Source organism: Chiloscyllium punctatum, chromosome 45 (genome assembly GCF_047496795.1).
Source record: "Chiloscyllium punctatum isolate Juve2018m chromosome 45, sChiPun1.3, whole genome shotgun sequence".
Classification (NCBI taxonomy): Eukaryota; Metazoa; Chordata; class Chondrichthyes; order Orectolobiformes; family Hemiscylliidae; genus Chiloscyllium; species Chiloscyllium punctatum.
In genome coordinates this window covers 57,239,152-57,258,339 of record NC_092783.1, presented here as the reverse complement: position 1 = coordinate 57,258,339, position 19,188 = coordinate 57,239,152, and the positions used below count along the sequence as shown (strand labels likewise).

Here is a 19,188-nt window from a genome sequence, read left to right as displayed (position 1 = left end):
GGAATGGGGGGGAGGGGGAATAAGGAGAGGGAATGAGGGGGAGGGGGCGGGGAGAGGGAACGAGGGGGAGGGGGTGGGGAGAGGGAAGGAGGGGGGCGGGGAGGGGGAAGGAGGAAGGAGGGGGCGGGGAGAGGGAAGGAGGGGGCGGGGAGAGGGAACGAGGGGGAAGGAGGGGGACAGGGAACGCGGGGGAGAGTGAGAGGTGACGAGCGGGAGGGGCTGAGGGGATGGGGCGGAGGGGGAGAGGGAACGAGGGGGAGGGTGAGAGGGAACGAGGGGGAAGGAGGACGGAATGACAGGGAGGGGTAGAGGGAACGCGGGGGAGGGGGAACGAGGGGGAGGGGCGTGGAGAGGGAACGAGGGGGAGGGGGGACGGAAGACGGGGAGGGGGACCGAGGGGGAGGGGGGACGGGAGACGGGGAGAGGGACCGAGGGGGCGGAGGGAGAGGGAGAGGGGACGAGGGGGAGGTGGGAGAGGGGGAGCGGAGACGAGGGGGAGGTGGGCTGGGGAGCGGAGACGAGGGGGAGGTGGGCTGGGGAGCGGAGACGAGGGTGAGGTGGGCTGGGGAGCGGAGACGAGGGGGAGGTGGGCGGGGGAGAGGGGACGAGGGGGCGGGGGAGAAGGAACGAGGGGGCGGGTGAGAAGGAACGAGTGGGAGGGGCAGAGGGAACGAGTGGGAGGGGGAGAGGGACGAGGAGAGTGAACGAGGGGGAGGGGGTGAGGGAACGACGGGAAAGGGAACAAGGGGGGCGGGGAGAGGGAATGGGGGAGAGGGAACGAGGGGAATGGGGAGAGGGAACGAGGTGGAGGGGTAGTAGGAACGAGAGGGAAAGTGAATGAGGGGGGTAGAGGGAACGAGGGAGAGGGAACGAGGGTGAGAGGGGCTGGGGAGAGGCGGAGGGGGAGAGGGGACGAGGGGGAGGTGGGAGAGGGAGAGGGGACGAGGGGGAGGTGGGAGAGGGGACGAGGGGGAGAGGGGACGAGGGGGAGGGCACGAGGGGGAGGTGGGAGAGGGGACGAGGGGGAGGTGGGACGAGGGGGAGGTGGGAAAGGGAGAGGGGACGAGGGGGAGGGGGAGAGGGAACGAGGGCGAGAGGGGACGTGGAGAGGGAACGAGGTGGAAGGGTAGTTGGAACGAGGGGTAGTGGATATGAGAGGGAAAGTGAACGAGGGGGAGGGGTTGAGGGAACGGGGGGGAGAGGGAATGGGGGGGGAGGAGAGGGAACGAGGGGGAGGGGCGAGAGGGAGAGGGGACGAGGGGGAGGTGAGAGAGGGAGAGGGGACGAGGGGGAGGTGGGAGAGGGGGGTGAGGGGGAGGTGGGAGAGGGAGAGGGGACGAGAGGGAGAGGAAGAGGGGACGAGGGGGAGGTGGGAGAGGGGACGTGGGGGAGGTGGGAGAGGGGGACGAGGGGGAGGTGGGAGAGGGAGAGGGGACGAGGGGGAGGTGGGGGAGGGAGAGGGGACGAGGGGGAGGTGGGGGAGGTGGGAGAGGGGACAAGGGGGAGGTGGGAGAGGGAGAGGGGACGAGGGGGCGGAGGGAGAGGGGACGAGGGGGCGGAGGGAGAGGGGACGAGGGGGAGGTGGGAGAGGGGACGTGGGGGAGGTGGGAGAGGGGACGAGGGGGAGGTGGGAGAGGGAGAGGGGACGAGGGGGAGGTGGGGGAGGGAGAGGGGACGAGGGGGAGGTGGGGGAGGTGGGAGAGGGGACAAGGGGGAGGTGGGAGAGGGAGAGGGGACGAGGGGGCGGAGGGAGAGGGGACGAGGGGGCGGAGGGAGAGGGGACGAGGGGGCGGAGGGAGAGGAGACGAGGGGGCGGAGGGAGAGGGGACGAGGGGGCGGAGGGAGAGGGAGAGGGGGCGGAGGGAGAGGGAGAGGGGACGAGGGGGCAGAGGGAGAGGGGCGAGGGGGGCAGAGGGAGAGGGGGCGTAGGGAGAGGGAGAGGGGACGAGGGGGCGGAGGGAGAGGGAGAGGGGACGAGGGGGAGGTGGGAGAGGGAGAGGGGGAGGTGGGGGAGGTGGGAGAGGGGACGAGGGGGAGGTGGGAGAGGGAGAGGGGACGAGGGGGCGGAGGGAGAGGGGACGAGGGGGCGGAGGGAGAGGGGACGAGGGGGCGGAGGGAGAGGGGACGAGGGGGCGGAGGGAGAGGAGACGAGGGGGCGGAGGGAGAGGGGACGAGGGGGCGGAGGGAGAGGGAGAGGGGGCGGAGGGAGAGGGGACGAGGGGGCAGAGGGAGAGGGGACGAGGGGGCAGAGGGAGAGGGGGCGTAGGGAGAGGGAGAGGGGACGAGGGGGCGGAGGGAGAGGGAGAGGGGACGAGGGGGAGGTGGGAGAGGGAGAGGGGACGAGGGGGAGGTGGGGGAGGTGGGAGAGGGGACGAGGGGGAGGTGGGAGAGGGAGAGGGGACGAGGGGGCGGAGGGAGAGGGGACGAGGGGGCGGAGGGAGAGGGGACGAGGGGGCGGAGGGAGAGGGAGAGGGGGCGGAGGGAGAGGGGACGAGGGGGCAGAGGGAGAGGGGACGAGGGGGCAGAGGGAGAGGGGGCGTAGGGAGAGGGAGAGGGGACGAGGGGGCGGAGGGAGAGGGGACGAGGGGGCGGAGGGAGAGGGGACGAGGGGGCGGAGGGAGAGGGAGAGGGGGCGGAGGGAGAGGGGACGAGGGGGCGGAGGGAGAGGGGACGAGGGGGCGGAGGGAGAGGGGACGAGGGGCAGAGGGAGAGGGGACTAGGGGGCGGAGGGAGAGGGTACGAGGGGGCGGAGGGAGAGGGAGAGGGGACGAGGGGGCGGAGGGAGTGGGACGAGGGGGCGGAGGGAGAGGGGACGAGGGGGCGTAGGGAGAGGGGACGAGGGGGCGTAGGGAGAGGGGACGAGGCGGCGTAGGGAGAGGGGACGAGGGGGCGTAGGGAGAGGGAGGGGGGCGGCGGGAGAGGGGACGAGGGGGCAGAGGGAGAGGGGACGAGGGGGCAGAGGGAGAGGGGGCGTAGGGAGAGGGAGAGGGGACGAGGGGGCGGAGGGAGAGGGAGAGGGGGCGGAGGGAGAGGGGGCAGAGGGAGAGGGGACGAGGGGGCAGAGGGAGAGGGGACTAGGGCGGAGGGAGAGGGAGAGGGGACGAGGGGGCGGAGGGAGAGGGAGAGGGGACGAGGGGGCGGAGGGAGTGGGACGAGGGGGCGGAGGGAGAGGGAGAGGGGACGAGGGGGCGGAGGGAGTGGGACGAGGGGGCGGAGGGAGAGGGAGAGGGGACGAGGGGGCGGAGGGAGAGGGGACGAGGGGGCGTAGGGAGAGGGGACGAGGGGGCGTAGGGAGAGGGGACGAGGGGGCGTAGGGAGAGGGGACGAGGGGGCGTAGGGAGAGGGGACGAGGGGGCGTAGGGAGAGGGAGAGGGGACGGAGGGAGAGGGGACGAGGGGGGCGGAGGGAGAGGGCGAGGGGGCGGAGGGAGAGGGGACGAGGGGGCGGAGGGAGAGGGGACGAGGGGGCAGAGGGAGAGGGGACGAGGGGGCGGAGGGAGAGGGAGGTGGGACGAGGGGGCAGGGAGAGGGAGAGGGGACGAGGGGGCGGAGGGAGAGGGGACGAGGGGGCGGAGGGAGAGGACGAGGGGGCGGAGGGAGAGGGAGAGGGGACGAGGGGGCAGAGGGAGAGGGGACGAGGGGGCGGAGGGAGAGGGAGAGGGGACGAGAGGGAGATGGGAGAGGGAGGTGTGACGAGGGGGCGGTGGGAGGGGGAGGTGGGACGAGGGGGCGGTGGGAGGGAGAGGGGACGAGGGGGCGGAGGGAGAGGGAGAGGGGACGAGGGGGCGGAGGGAGAGGGGACGAGGGGGCGGAGGGAGAGGGAGGTGGGACGAGGGGGCGGTGGGAGGGAGAGGGAGAGGGGGAGGGGACGAGGTGGCGGAGGGAGAGGGAGAGGGGACGAGGGGGCGGAGGGAGAGGGGACGAGGGGGTGGAGGGAGAGGGGACGAGGGGGAGGTGGGAGAGGGAGGTGGGACGAGGGGGCGGTGGGAGAGGGGGCGGAGGGAGAGGGAGGTGGGACGAGGGGGCGGGGAGAGGGAACGAGGGGGAGGGGGGCGGGGAGAGGGAACGAGGGTGAGGGGGGCGGGGAGAGGGAAGGAGGGGGAGGGGCAGGGGGAGAGGGAACGAGGGGCCGGGGGAGAGGGAACGGGGAGGGTGAGAGGGAAGGAGGGGGACAGGGAACGAGGGGGAGAGTGAGAGGTAACGAGGGGGAGAGAGGACGAGAGGGAGGGCTGAGGGAACGAGGGGGAGGGGGAGAAGGAACGAGGGGGAGGGGGAGAAGGAACGAGGGGGAGGGGGAGAAGGAGAGGGGACCAGGGGGCGGAGGGAGAGGGAGAGGGGACCAGGGGGCGGAGGGAGAGGGAGAGTGGACGAGGGGGCGGAGGGAGAGTGGACGAGGGGGCGGAGGGAGAGTGGACGAGGGGGCGGAGGGAGAGTGGACGAGGGGGCGGAGGGAGAGTGGACGAGGGGGCGGAGGGAGAGTGGACGAGGGGGCGGAGGGAGAGGGGACGAGGGGGCGGTGGGAGAGGGGACGAGGGGGCGGTGGGAGAGGGGACGAGGGGGCGGTGGGAGAGGGGACGAGGGGGCGGAGGGAGAGGGGACGAGGGGGCGGTGGGAGAGGGGACGAGGGGGAGGTGGGAGAGGGGGAGAGGGAACGAGGGGTGGGGGAGAAGGAACGAGGGGGAGGGGGAGAAGGAACGAGTGGGAGGGGGAGAGGGACGAGGAGAGTGAACGAGGGGGAGGGGGTGAGGGAACGACGGGAAAGGGAACAAGGGGGGCGGGAAGAGGGAACGGGGGAGAGGGAACGAGGGGAATGGGGAGAGGGAACGAGGTGGAGGGGTAGTAGGAACGAGAGGGAAAGTGAACGAGGGGGGTAGAGGGAACGAGGGAGAGAGGGGCTGGGGAGAGGCGGAGGGGGAGAGGGGACGAGGGGGTGGTGGGAGAGGGGACGAGGGGGAGGTGGGAGAGGGAGAGGGAGAGGGGACGAGGGGGAGGTGGGAGAGGGGACGAGGGGGAGAGGGGACGAGGGGGAGGGGACGAGTGGGAGAGGGGACGAGGGGGAGGTGGGAGAGAGGACGAGGGGGAGGTGGGAGAGGGAGAGGGGACGAGGGGGAGGTGGGAGAGGGGACGAGGGGGAGAGGGAACGAGGGGGACGGGGCGTGGAGAGGGAAGGAGGGGGGCGGGGAGGGGGAAGGAGGAAGGAGGGGGCGGGGAGAGGGTACGAGGGGGACGGGGAGAGATAACAAGGGGGAGGGGGACGGGGAGAGGGAACGAGGGGGAGAGGGGCTGGGGAGAGGCGGAGGGGGAGAGGGGAGGGAAGGGAACGAGGGGGAGGGGGACGGGGAGAGGGAACGAAGGGGAGATGGACGGGGACAGGGAACGAAGGGGAGGGGGACAGGGAATGATGGGGAGGGGGACAGGGAGAGGGAATGGGGGAGAGGGAATGAGGGAGAGGGGGAATAAGGAGAGGGAATGAGGGGGAGGGGGGCGGGGAGAGGGGGGCGGGGAGAGGGGGGGAGGGGGGCGGGGAGAGGGAAGGAGGGGGGCGGGGAGAGGGTACGAGGGGGACGGGGAGAGATAACAAGGGGGAGGGGGACGGGGAGAGGGAACGATGGGCAGGGGGAGAGGGAACGAGGGGGAAGGAGGGGGACAGGGAACGCGGGGGAGAGTGAGAGGTAACGAGGGGGAGAGAGGACGAGCGGGAGGGGCTGAGGGGATGGGGCGGAGGGGGAGAGGGAACGAGGGGGAGGGTGAGAGGGAACGGGGAGGGTGAGAGGGAACGAGGGGGAAGGAGGACGGAATGACAGGGAGGGGTAGAGGGTACGGGGAGGGGGAACGAGGGGGAGGGGCGTGGAGAGGGAACGAGGGGGAGGGGGCGGGGAGAGGGAACGAGGGGGAGGGGGGCGGGGAGAGGGAACGAGGGGGAGGGGGCGGGGTGAGGGAAGGAGGGGGTGGGGGAAGGAGGGGGGCGGGGAGAGGGAAGGAGGGGGGCGGGGAGAGGGAAGGAGGGGGGCGGGGAGAGGGAAGGAGGGGGCGGGGAGAGGGAAGGAGGGGGAGGGGCAGGGGGAGTGGGAACGAGGGGCAGGGGGAGAGGGAAGGAGGGGGACAGGGAACGAGGGGGAGAGTGAGAGGTAACGAGGGGGAGAGGAGACGAGAGGGAGGGCTGAGGGAACGAGGGGGAGAGGGAACGAGGGAGAGAGGGGCTGGGGAGAGGGGGAGAGGGGAGGGAAGGGAACGAGGGGGACGGGGAGAGGGAACGAAGGGGAGATGGACGGGGACAGGGAACGAAGGGAAGGGGGACAGGGAGAGGGAATGGGGGAGAGGGAATGAGGGAGAGGGGGAATAAGGAGAGGGAATGAGGGGGAGAGGGAACGAGGGGGAGGGTGCGGGGAGAGGGAAGGGGGGGGGGAAGGAGGGGGGCGGGGAGGGGGAAGGAGGAAGGTGGGGGCGGGGAGAGGGAACGAGGGGGACGGGGAGAGATAACAAGGGGGAGGGGGAACGAGGGGCAGGGGAGAGGGAACGAGGGGGAAGGAGGGGGACAGGGAACGCGGGGGAGAGTGAGAGGTAACGAGGGGGAGAGAGGACGAGCGGGAGGGGCTGAGGGGATGGGGCGGAGGGGGAGAGGGAACGAGGGGGAGGGTGAGAGGGAACGAGGGGGAAGGAGGACGGAATGACAGGGAGGGGTAGAGGGTACGGGAGAGGGAACGCGGGGGAGGAACGAAGGGGAGGGGGACAGGGAATGACGGGGAGTCGGATAGGGAGAGGGAACGAGCGGGAGGGGGTTGGGACGGGGAACGAGGGGGAGGGGGGCGGGGAGAGGGAACGAGGGAGAGGGGGGCGGGGAGAGGGAACGAGGGGGAGAGGGAACGGGGAGGGTGAGAGGGAACGAGGGGGAAGGAGGGGGACGGGAACGAGGGGGAGAGAGGACGAGAGGGAGGGCTGAGGGAACGAGGGGGAGGGGGAGAAGGAACGAGGGGGAGGGGGAGAAGGAGAGGGGACCAGGGGGCGGAGGGAGAGGGAGAGGGGACCAGGGGGCGGAGGGAGAGGGAGAGGGGACCAGGGGGCGGAGGGAGAGGGAGAGGGGATCAGGGGGCGGAGGGAGAGGGAGAGTGGACCAGGGGGCGGAGGGAGAGGGGACGAGGGGGCGGAGGGAGAAGGGACGAGGGGGCGGAGGGAGAGGGGACGAGGGGGCGGAGGGAGAGGGGACGAGGGGGCGGAGGGAGAGGGGACGAGGGGGCGGTGGGAGAGGGGACGAGGGGGCGGTGGGAGAGGGGACGAGGGGGCGGTGGGAGAGGGGACGAGGGGGCGGTGGGAGAGGGGGCGGTGGGAGAGGGGACGAGGGGGCGGTGGGAGAGGGGACGAGGGGGCGGTGGGAGAGGGGACGAGGGGGCGGTGGGAGAGGGGACGAGGGGGCGGGGGAGAGGGGGCGGGGGAGAGGGGACGAGGGGGCGGGGGAGAGGGGACGAGGGGGCGGGGGAGAAGGAACGAGGGGGAGGGGCAGAGGGAACGAGTGGGAGGGGGAGAGGGACGAGGAGAGTGAACGTGGGGGAGGGGGTGAGGGAACGACGGGAAAGGGAACAAGGGGGGCGGGGAGAGGGAATGGGGGAGAGGGAACGAGGGGAATGGGGAGAGGGAACGAGGGGAATGGGGAGAGGGAACGAGGTGGAGGGGTAGTAGGAACGAGAGGGAAAGTGAACGAGGGGGGTAGAGGGAACGAGGGAGAGAGGGAACGAGGGAGAGAGGGGCTGGGGAGAGGCGGAGGGGGAGAGGGGAGGGAAGGGAACGAGGGGGAGGGGGAGAGGGAACGAGCAGGAGGGGGACGGGGAGAGGGAACGAAGGGGAGATGGACGGGGACAGGGAACGAAGGGGAGGGGGACAGGGAATGATGGGGAGGGGGACAGGGAGAGGGAATGGGGGGGAGGGGGAATAAGGAGAGGGAATGAGGGGGAGGGGGCGGGGAGAGGGAACGAGGGGGAGGGGGTGGGGAGAGGGAAGGAGGGGGGCGGGGAGGGGGAAGGAGGAAGGAGGGGGCGGGGAGAGGGAAGGAGGGGGCGGGAGAGGGAACGAGGGGGAAGGAGGGGGACAGGGAACGCGGGGGAGAGTGAGAGGTGACGAGCGGGAGGGGCTGAGGGGATGGGGCGGAGGGGGAGGGAACGAGGGGGAGGGTGAGAGGGAACGAGGGGGAAGGAGGACGGAATGACAGGGAGGGGTAGAGGGAACGCGGGGGAGGGGGAACGAGGGGGAGGGGCGTGGAGAGGGAACGAGGGGGAGGGGGCGGGGAGAGGGAACGAGGGGCGGGGGGCGGGGAGAGGGAACGAGGGGGAGGGGGGCGGGGTGAGGGAAGGAGGGGGAGGGCGCGGGGAGAGGGAACGAGGGGGAGGGGGCGGGGAGAGGGAACGAGGGGGAGGGGGGCGGGGAGAGGGAACGAGGGGGAGGGGGACGGGGTGAGGGAAGGAGGGGGAGGGCGCGGGGAGAGGGAACGAGGGGGAGGGGGCGGGGAGAGGGAACGAGGGGAGGGGGCGGGGAGAGGGAACGAGGGGGCGGGGGGCGGGGAGAGGGAACGAGGGGGAGGGGGGCGGGGTGAGGGAAGGAGGGGGAGGGCGCGGGGAGAGGGAACGAGGGGGAGGGGGCGGGGAGAGGGAACGAGGGGGAGGGGGGCGGGGTGAGGGAACGGGGGGGAGGGGGGCGGGGTGAGGGAAGGAGGGGGAGGGCGCGGGGAGAGGGAACGAGGGGGAGGGGGCGGGGAGAGGGAACGAGGGGGAGGGGGCGGGGAGAGGGAAGGAGGGGGCGGGGCAGGGGGAGAGGGAACGAGGGGCAGGGGGAGAGGGAACGGGGGGGAGAGTGAGAGGTAACGAGGGGGAGAGAGGACGAGAGGGAGGGCTGAGGGAACAAGGGGGAGGGGCGAAGGAACGAGGGGGAGGGTGAGATGGAACGAGGAGGAGAGGGAGGGGGATGGAGGACGGAATGACAAGGAGGGGTAGCGGGAACGGGGGGAGGGGAGAGGGAACGAGTGGGAGGGGGGCGGGGAGAGGGAACGAGGGGAGGGGGGCGGGGAGAGGGAACGAGGGGGAGGGGGGCGGGGAGAGGGAACGATGGGGAGTGGGGCGGGGAGAGGGAACGATGGGGAGGGGGGCGGGGAGAGGGAACGATGGGGAGGGGGGCGGGGAGAGGGGGAGGGGCGGCGGGGAGAGGGAACGAGGGGGAAGGGGGCGGGGAGAGGGAACGAGGGGGAGGGGGAGAGGTAGAGGGAACGCGAGCGAAGGGGTGAGGGAAAGAGAGGGAGGGGGAAGGGGAGAGGGAAGGAGCGAGGGAACGAGTGGGAGGGGGAATGAGGGGGCGGGGCAGAGGGAACGAGGGGGGGGTGGGAGAGGGGACGAGGGGGAGGGGGAGAGGGAACGAGGGGGTGGGGCAGAGGGAACGAGGGCAAGGCAGAGGGAACGAGGGGGAGGTGGGAGAGGGGATGAGGGGGAGTGGGAAGGGGAACGAGGGGGATGGGGAGAGGGAGAGGGAACGAGGGGGGGGTGGGAGAGGGAGAGGGGACGAGGACGAAGGGGAGGTGGGAGAGGGGACGTGGGGGGCGGGGGAGGTGGGAGAGGGGACGAGGGGGAGGGGGGAGAGGGGGAGGTGGGAGAGGGGACGAGGGGGAGGTGGGAGAGGGAGAGGGGACGAGGGGGAGGTGGGAGAGGGAGAGGGGACGAGGGGGAGGTGGGAGAGGGAGAGGGGAGGAGGGGGAGGTGGGAGAGGGAGAGGGGACGAGGGGGAGGTGGGAGAGGGAGAGGGGAGGAGGGGGAGGTGGGAGAGGGAGAGGGGAGGAGGGGGCGGTGGGAGAGGGGACGAGGAGGAGGGGGGGTGGGAGAGGGAGAGAGGAGGAGGGGGCGGTGGGAGAGGGGACGAGGAGGAGGGGGGGTGGGAGAGGGAGAGGGGACGAGGGGGTGTGGGAGAGGGGACGAAGGGGGGGTGGGAGAGGGGACGAGGGGGAGGTGGGAGAGGGGACGAGGGGGGGCTGGGAGAGGGAGAGGGGACGAGGGGGAGGTGGGAGAGGGGACGAAGGGGTGTGGGAGACGGAGAGGGGACGAGGGGGGGGTGGGAGAGGGAGGTGGGAGAGGGAGAGGGGACGAGGACGAAGGGGAGGTGGGAGAGGGGACGTGGGGGGCACGGGAGAGGGAGAGGGGACGTGGGGGGCATGGGAGAGGGAGAGGGGACGAGGGGGAGGTGGGAGAGGGGACGAGGGGGAGGGGGGAAGAGGGAGAGGGGACGAGGGGGAGGTGGGAGAGGGGACGAGGGGGAGGTGGGAGAGGGAGAGGGGACGAGGGGGAGGTGGGAGAGGGGGAGGTGGGAGAGGGAGAGGGGAGGAGGGGGAGGTGGGAGAGGGGACGAAGGGAAGGTGGGAGAGGGAGAGGGGACGAGGGGGAGGTGGGAGAGGGAGAGGGGACGAGGACAGGGGGGGGGGGGTGGGAGAGGGAGAGGGGACGAGGGGGGGGGGTGGGAGAGGGAGAGGGGACGAGGGGAGGTGGGAGAGGGAGAGGGGACGAGGGGGAAGTGGGAGCGGGAGAGGGGACGAGGGTGGTGTGGGAGAGGGAGAGGGGACGAGGGGGGATGGGAGAGGGAGAGGGGACGAGGGGGGGGGGTGGGAGAGGGAGAGGGGACGAGGGGGAGGTGGGAGAGGGAGAGGGGACGAGGGGGAAGTGGGAGAGGGAGAGGGGACGAGGGGGAGGTGGGAGAGGGAGAGGGGACGAAGGGAAGGTGGGAGAGGGAGAGGGGACGAGGGGGAGGTGGGAGAGGGAGAGGGAGAGGGGACGAGGACGAGGGGGAGGTGGGAGAGGGGACGAGGGAGGGGTGGGAGAGGGAGAGGGGACGAGGACGAGGGGGAGGTGGGAGAGGGGACGAGGGGGGGGGTGGGAGACGGAGAGGGGACGAGGGGGGATGGGAGAGGGAGAGGGGACGAGGGGGGGATGGGAGAGGGAGAGTGGACGTTGGGGAGGTGGGAGAGGGAACGAGGGGAAGGGGAGGGGGAACGAGGGGGAGGTGGGCGCGGGAGAGGTAACGAGGGGGAGGTGGGGAGGGAACGAGGGGGGAGGGGGAGAGGGGTGAGAGGGAACGAGGGGGAGGGGGAGAGGGAACGAGGGTTGGGGGAGGGGGAGAGGGAACGAGAGGAAGTGGAGAGGGACGAGGGGGAGAGGGAACGAGGGGGGCGGGGAGAGGGAACGAGGAGAATGGGGAGAGGGAATGAGGTGGAGGGGTAGTAGGAACGAGGGGGAGAGGGAACGAGAGGGAAAGTGAACAAGGGGGGGTAGAGGGAACGAGGGAGAGAGGGGGCGGGGGAGAGGAGAGGAAAGGGAACGAGGGGGAGGGGGAGAGGGAGAGGGATCTAGGGGGAGAGGGAACGAGGGGGAGGGGGAGAGGGAGAGGGATCTAGGGGGAGAGGGAACGAGGGGGAGGGGGAGAGGGAGAGGGATCTAGGGGGAGAGGGAACGAGGGGGAGGGGGAGAGGGAGAGGGATCTAGGGGGAGAGGGAACGAGGGGGAGGGGGAGAGGGAGAGGGAATGAGAGGGGGGAGAAAGAGAGGTAATGAGGGGTAGAGGGATAGGGGACGGGGGAGAGGGAACGACGGGGAGGGGGAGTGGGAACGACGGGGAGGGGTAACGAGGGGCCGAGGGAAGGAGGGGGATGGGGAGAGGAACGAGGTGGGGGGGTAGTTGGAACAAGGGGGAGTGGAAACGAGAGGGCAAGTGAACGAGGAGGAGGGGGAGAGGGAACGAGTGGGAGGGGCAGAGGGAATGAGGGGAAGGGGAGAGGGACGAGGAGAGGGAACGAGGGGGTGAGGGAACGAGGGGGAGAGGGAACGAGGGGGAGAGGGAACGAGGGGGAGAGGGAACGCGGGGGAGAGGGAACGAGGGGGAGAGGGAACGAGGGGGAGGGGAGCGGGAACGGGGGGGATAGGGAACGAGGGGAATGGGGAGAGGGAACGAGGTGGAGGGGTAGTAGGAACGAGAGGGAAAGTGAACGAGGGCGGGTAGAGGGAGAGAGGGAACGAGGGGGAGGGTGGAGAGGGTGAGGGAACGAGAGGGGGGAGAGGGAGAGGTAATGAGGGGTAGAGGGATAGGGGACGGGGGGAGAGGGAACGAGGGCGAGAGGGAGGGGGAGTGGGAACGACGGGGAGGGGTAACGAGAGGCCGAGGGAAGGAGGGGGAGGGGGAGAGGAATGGTTGGGAGGGGGAGAGGGAATGAGGGGGAAGGTGGAGAGTGAGACGGAACGAGGGGGACGGGGAGAGGGAACGAGGTGGAGGGTAGTCAGAACGAGGGGGAGAGGGAATGAGAGGGAAAGTGAACGGGGGGGGTAGAGGGAACGAGGGAGAGAGGGCGCGGGGGAGAGGCAGAGGGGGAGAGGGGAGGGAAGGGAACGAGGGGGAGGGTGGAGAGGGAACGAGGGGGAGGGTGGAGAGGGAACGAGGGGGGAGGTGCGAGAGGGGATGAGGGGGAGGGGGAGAGGGTGAGAGAACAAGAGGGGGGAGAGGGAGAGGTAATGAGGGGGAGAGATAGGGGATGGGGGAGAGGGAACGAGGGCGAAAGGGAGAGGGAGTGGGAACGACGGGGAGGGGTAATGAGGGGCCGAGGGAAGGAGGGGGAGGGGGAGAGGAACGAAGGGGAAGGTGGAGAGTGAGAGGGAACGAGGGGGAGGGGGAGAGGGAACAAGGGGGAGTTGGGAGGGGGAGGTGGGAGAGGGGACGAGGAGGAGGTGGGAGAGGGGACGAGGGGGAGATGGGAGAGGGGACGAGGGGGAGGGGGGAGAGGGGACGAGGGGGAGGGGGGAGAGGGGACGAGGGGGAGGGTGGAGAGGGGACGAGGGGGAGGGTGGAGAGGGGACGAGGGGGAGGGGGGAGAGGGAGAGGGGACGAGGGGGAGGTGGGAGAGGGAGAGGGGACGAGGGGGAGGTGGGAGAGGGAGAGGGGACGAGGGGGAGGTGGGTGAGGGAGAGGGAGAGGGGACGAGGGGGAGGTGGGTGAGGGGACGAGGGGGAGGTGGGTGAGGGGACGAGGGGGAGGTGGGTGAGGGGGCGAGGGGGAGGTGGGTGAGGGGACGAGGGGGAGGTGGGAGAGGAGACGAGGGGGAGGTGGGACGAGGGGGAGGTGGGAGAGGGGACGAGGGGGAGGTGGGAGAGGGGGAGGTGGGAGAGGGGACGAGGGGGAGAGGGGACGAGGGGGAGGTGGGAGAGGGGACGAGGGGGAGGTGGGAGAGGGGACGAGGGGGAGGTGGGAGAGGGGACGAGGGGGAGGTGGGACGAGGGGGAGGTGGGAGAGGGGACGAGGGGGAGGTGGGACGAGGGGGAGGTGGGAGAGGGGACGAGGGGGAGGTGGGAGAGGGGACGAGGGGGAGGTGGGAGAGGGGACGAGGGGGAGAGGGGACGAGGGGGAGGTGGGAGAGGGGACGAGGGGGAGTTGGGAGAGGGGACGAGGGGGAGAAGGGAGGGGGAGGTGGGAGAGGGAGAGGGGACGAGGGGGAGGTGGGAGCGGGAGAGGGGTCGAGGGGGAGGTGGGAGAGGGAGAGGGGACGAGGGGGAGAGGACGTGGGGGAGGTGGGAGAGGGAGAGGGGACGAGGGGGAGGTGGGAGAGCGGGAGAGGGGACGAGGGGGAGGGGGAGAGGGGACGTGGAGAGGGAACGAGGTGGAAGGGTAGTTGGAACGAGGGGTAGTGGATATGAGAGGGAAAGTGAACGGGGGGGAGGAGAGGGAACGAGGGGGAGGGGACGAGGGGGAGGTGGGAGAGGGAGAGGGGACGAGGGGGAGGTGGGAGATGGAGAGGGGACGAGAGGGAGGAGGGAGAGGGGACGAGAGGGAGGAGGGAGAGGGGACGAGAGGGAGGAGGGAGAGGGGACGAGAGGGAGGAGGGAGAGGGGACGAGGGGGAGGAGGGAGAGGGAGAGGGGACGAGGGGGAGGAGGGAGAGGGGACGAGGGGGAGGAGGGAGAGGGAGAGGGGACGAGGGGGAGGAGGGAGAGGGAGAGGGGACGAGGGGGAGGAGGGAGAGGGGACGAGGGGGAGATGGGAGGTGGGAGAGGGGACGAGGGGGAGGTGGGAGAGGGGACGAGGGGGAGAGGGGACGAGGGGACGAGAGGGAGAGGGGACGAGGGGGAGGTGGGAGAGGGAGAGGGGACGAGGGGCAGGTGGGAGAGGAGACGAGGGGGAGAGGGGACGAGGGGGAGGTGGGAGAGGAGACGAGGGGGAGAGGGGACGAGAGGGAGAGGGGACGAGGTGGAGGTGGGAGAGGGAGAGGGGACGAGGGGGAGGAGGGAGAGGGGACGAGGGGGAGGAGGGAGAGGGGACGAGGGGGAGGAGGGAGAGGGAGAGGGGACGAGGGGGAGGAGGGAGAGAGAGAGGGGACGAGGGAGAGGAGGGAGAGGGAGAGGGGACGAGGGGGAGGAGGGAGAGGGGACGAGGGAGAGGAGGGAGAGGGAGAGGGGACGAGGGGGAGGAGGGAGAGGGGAGGAGGGGGAGGAGGGAGAAGGGACGAGGGGGCGGAGGGAGAGGGAGAGGGGACGAGGGGGCGGAGGGAGAGGGAGAGGGGACGAGGGGGCGGAGGGAGAGGGAGAGGGGACGAGGGGGAGGAGGGAGAGGGGAGGAGGGAGAGGGGAGGAGGGAGAGTGGAGGAGGGAGAGGGGAGGAGGGGGAGGTGGGAGAGGGGACGAGGGGGAGGTGGGAGAGGGAGAGGGGACGAGGTGGAGGTGGGAGAGGGAGAGGGGGAGAGGGGGAGAGGGAGAGGGGGGGAGGGGGAGGAGGGAGAGGGGAGGAGGGGGAGGAGGGAGAGGGGAGGAGGGGGAGGTGGGAGAGGGGACGAGGGGGAGGTGGGAGAGGGAGAGGGGACGAGGTGGAGGTGGGAGAGGGAGAGGGGGGGAGGGGGAGAGGGAGAGGGGGGGAGGGGGAGGAGGGAGAGGGGACGAGGGGGAGGTGGGAGGGGGGGGAGGAAGAGGGAGAGGGGAAGAGGGAGAGGGGAAGAGGAAGAGGAAGAGCGAGAGGGAGAGGGGACGAGGGGGGGAAGAGGGAGACGGAACGAGGGGGGGAAGAGGGAGAGGGGACGTGGGGGAAAGACGGAGAGGGAACGAGGGGGGGATGAGGGAGAGGGAACGAGGGGGGGATGAGGGAGAGGGAACGAGGGGGGGAGGAGGGAGGGGAGAGGGGGAGGGAACGAGAGGGGGAGAAGGAGAAGGGACCGAAGTGGGGAGAGGGAACGAGGTGGGGAGAGGGAACAGGGTGGAGAGGGAGGTGGAACGAGGGTGAGGGAGGCGGAGAGGGAACGGGGGGAAGAGGGTGATGGAATGAGGGGGCGGGGGTGAGGGAGCAGGAATGAGGGGGATGGAGAGGGAGCAGGAATGAGGGGGAGGGAGAGGGAATGTGGGGGAGGGAGGGTGAGAGGGAACGAGGGGTAGGGTGGAGGGGGAACAAGGGGGGGGAGTGGGCGAGAGGGAACGAGGCGGGGAGAGGAGAGGGAACGAGAGGGAGAGGGAACAAGGGGGGGAGAGGGAACGAGGGGGGAGAGGGAGCGGGAACGAGGGGGGGGGAGGGGGAGCGGGAACGAGGGGGGGAGGGAACGAGGGGGAGGGGGAGAGGGAGAGGGAATGGGGAGGTGAAGAGAATGGGGGGAGAGGGGTGGGGGAACGAAGGGGAAGGGGTGGGGGGAGAAGACGAGATGGAGAGGAGGAGGGAATGAGGGGAAGGAAGAGGGAATGAGAGGCGGGGGGGCGAAAGGGAGAGGGAAGCGAATGAGAGAGGGGGTGTAAACAAGGGAGGGAGGAGTGAGAGGGAGAGGGGTAAACTGGAGGTAGAGGAGGGTTAATCAGAGGGAGAGAAGGGGTATCTGCAAGGACAAGTGGATTCATGGAGGGGAGTGGAAGGAAAGGGTAAGTGCAGCGAAATGTGAGTTGTGGAGGGAGCTGAGGGAGTAATTGGAGTGAGGGTAAGTGGAGGTGGGGAGAGGTTAACTGGCAGGAGGGGTGGGCGTGAGTGGAGGGCTGTTTTACGCACAAGGGGAGACTGGTTTTTGAGGGGTAATGGGAGAGATTGACTGTTGGGGGGGGGGGAGGAAGGTGAAAGGGGCAAGGTGAATTGGCAGGGGTAAGCTGGATGGACAGAGTGCTGTTCATGACCTCTAGCTATCCCACAGCAATTTATGGTCAGCATTCGCATTTTAAAGTGTAGAACTTGTGTTTAAAAACAGGTAAGAATGTTTCAGGATTGAGGCATTTGAGCAAGAATTGCTCATAGATGAAGAAGTAGAGAATAAGTGGAAAACCACAGAATAGAACATATAAGACACTGCAAAGAAACTATTGCAAGATGGAGAAAGAAAGGGGAAAAATGGAGCCATGGAATGGATGACCAATAAGATACAATGATAAAAATGAAAAGGAAAGCAGCACACTAGTCTGATGAGATTGAAAATAAAATATAGAACGTGTCGGCAGGCTGAGTGGAAATGGTCTAATGCAATTTATGAAGTCGTATTGAAGATGTAAAGAAATCACCAATACACCAGAAGGTGAAATCTTTGCCAGATAGAAAGGAAATGAGAACTTTTGCAAGTGGGTCCATGAAAATCAAGATGGCTTAAAATTGATCAATCCAGGAAATGCTCCAGACCTAGAAGTAACAACAGAACATCTAAACTAAAAGCCCTTGGAGTAACCGAATTAGAAACGGTAACAGAAATTTGTGATCAAATACACACACAGGATCCATTCCAAGTGATGTTTGTCATTTAAGTTTAAGATCACCAAAGCAATGGAGTGTAACATTTTAGAATTATAACTTTGTAATGTCACTTTATAAACTTATCTTGAAAACCATATTAGAAAAAAAGCACATTCAAAGCAGAGATTGATCAAATATGGTCTAGATTTAGACTATGAAAATGCTATCAATTGTCTTTTTCACCAAACGTTAATAGACATGTTGCTGAAATGTATGACATTGCCCGTAAAATGGGAGATTTATTCAGAGCCTGTAATGTGACCAAATAGTGAACCTCAGGCTGAATGAAATACACTCCAGTATGCCTCAAGTGAAGAGAGGTGTATCACAGTGCTGTGCATTCTTGCAAACACTCAATCTGTACACAGAACAAATACTCAGAGCCGCAGATAGAAGGCAAGAATATAAACTGGCTGCATGCTCACAACACTATGCTACTTGCAGAATTGGGAAAATGTCACAGTTCAAGTTAAATGTAGTAATTTAGAATATGGATTGAGTATGAACACCAAAAAGAAAATTTAAATCTTAAGTAAAATGAATAAATTAGAAGAAGTTAGAATGAAGAATGAAAGGAATGGATTCCCACCGGAACAAACAGATAAGTTTGTCTATTTGGGACACATGATAACAGAGGATGGCAGATATACCGAAATTGGAAGAAGGACAGAGATATTTAGAAGTAATTTTGTGAAGATGAAGAATATTTTAAGAAAAGTCAAGTTTGTAACTAGGAGAAAACTCATAAGATGCTACTTTCTTTTCTTTCCCTGTTTTACTCAGAAATGGGAATAAGTAAGTGCATGTGGAAGAAATGGAGACCTTTGAAATATATATATAAAAATTTCACAACTTCTTCATACCGCTAAGGGGTCTGTTCAAAATTCATACACAGACAAATGGAAAAGGTGTTTGGAATTGCAAGAGCAAAAATAATGCTTTAAAAAATGACAACAAGAAAGGAAATGTCACTATTTGATCAGAGTTGCAAAGCTATGGTGATTGAGAAGGCAGCAGCAAGAGGGATTGATGTAGATTTAGTTCGATGTCATTGCAGTTACAGATGCATTACAGTGACTGTGTGAGGATGGCACAAAATAGTCAAGTGTGATATACCATGACAGCAGACCTCCTGGTACAAGGAGCAGTTGAAATGTGGAATATGCAGCCACAATACCACTTGAAAAGCTTGACATTACCCAGCATCGTGTCCTGTTTGATTGACAAGATGCTCTGAAGCAACTCACTGAGGCTTCTGTCAGCAGCTGTCAAACCAATATTCTCACTCATTCTAGAAGAACCAGGTCAGCAGGTGCTTGGAAACACCACCACCTGCAAGTTTTTCTCTGAGCTACACACCATCCTATTTTAGACCTGTATTGCCATTCCTTCATTGAGTCAAAAGTCCTGGAGTTCCTTTCCTACATGTTCTGGGGTGTATCTATACTACTTGCCTGTCATAGTTCAAAATGGTGTCTCGTCACCAGCTTCTCAAGGGCAAGTGGAAGTGAGCACCAACGACAGTAGTAGTGCTCAAATCCTGTGAGGCTGTGAATAAATATTTTTTTAAAAATTAATAATGTATGAAATGATTGAATTATTCCTCAGATTAATAGCAGGTGCAGTTGGTCTGGGGTTCTCCCACTGCTGCTGAGTTGCTGGTTCCTAAATATTTGTTATTACTTAATTAGTTGATCAAAGAACTCCCCCATAATCCAATGCATAGAATCACAGCACGAGGAGGTTAATCAGCCTATCGTGCTTGTACTAACTCTGAATACTGCTCCCTCAGTCCCCCGAACTGGTGTGTTAAATGGAAATGTGTGGCATTGTGAATCAACATCGGACATGAGGTATTTTGTCTTGAGATGATCAGAACAAGGATCTGTGCTTAAAGTTTGTAAAGCAGGAGTTTATAGTTTTGAACTGTCACCTTCAATGGCGTAGTTTGCAGGAAGGCTGTTCATTTTCTTGAAGAGAATGTTTTTGTTGGCCTTACAGTGGATGGTGACTGCGGAGCTTTGCAATGTCCAATTCTGACAGCATGGTGGGAGCAAATTCAATAGCGATATTCAGAAAGGTTAATGTATATAAACTTAGAAAAGACTGTACAGAATGATCGTGAAAACCAGGAACAAATATAAGAACAGTAGGCCAAATGGTGAATGTGTAGGCCATGCTAGGTTGGTGTTGTGGTGAAGATATGAACATTTATATCTGCTGTATATATTGAGACAGTTCAGTACGATTGAAAGCTAAGATAGAAATTCCTGGAGAAACTCGGCAGGTCTGGCAGTATCTGTGGAGAAACAGAGTTAACATTTTGAGTCCAGTGTTCTGAAGAAGGATCAGTGGACTTGAAACATTGCCTCTGCTTTCTGTCACCACAGATGCTGGCAGATCTGCTGACTTCCTCCAACAATTTCTGTTTTTGTTTGAAATCTTTAGCAT

General features: G+C 66.0%; 1 protein-coding gene across 2 annotated transcripts in view; it reads left to right on the top strand.

Moving 5' to 3' along the window:
• The window catches only part of rbbp5 (retinoblastoma binding protein 5), a 52,816-nt gene that overhangs the window by 7,514 nt on the left and 26,114 nt on the right, over positions 1-19,188 (top strand). The window lies entirely within an intron of this gene.